The 376-nt window shown below is 31.6% G+C and overlaps 1 protein-coding gene across 1 annotated transcript in view; it reads right to left on the reverse strand.

Moving 5' to 3' along the window:
• The window catches only part of LOC119590516, a gene marked incomplete in the record, with an annotated part of 54,991 nt that overhangs the window by 38,077 nt on the left and 16,538 nt on the right, over positions 1-376 (reverse strand).

Consider the following 376-nt stretch of genomic DNA (forward strand, 5'->3'; position numbering starts at 1 on the left):
CATACACACATACATAGCTACATGGAATGTTATAACACACAAATCATAAAAAGTTGAATAAATCGTAAAAAAATATACATACATATCTTAAACAAAACGGGCGAAGCGCTTTTACTCGACCGAATCTGTCATGCACAGGGATGATTATCTCTTTGTTGTTGCACACGAGTCTGTTACAAGCTTTTCACGTAAACTAACATATGCTTATTGTAACCCAAACCTTTTTTTTTTCAAAATACAAGCGGAGTTCTCAACAGCCTTAAGGATATTTGTAAACTCTTTAGTAAAAGCGACTTAACATTTTACGTACAAAAAAAAAATGACATTAACTATTTTTCCTACAACAAAAAAAACATCAACTCCATTAACTCTTCTT

Source organism: Penaeus monodon, chromosome 27 (assembly GCF_015228065.2).
Source record: "Penaeus monodon isolate SGIC_2016 chromosome 27, NSTDA_Pmon_1, whole genome shotgun sequence".
Classification (NCBI taxonomy): domain Eukaryota; kingdom Metazoa; phylum Arthropoda; class Malacostraca; order Decapoda; family Penaeidae; genus Penaeus; species Penaeus monodon.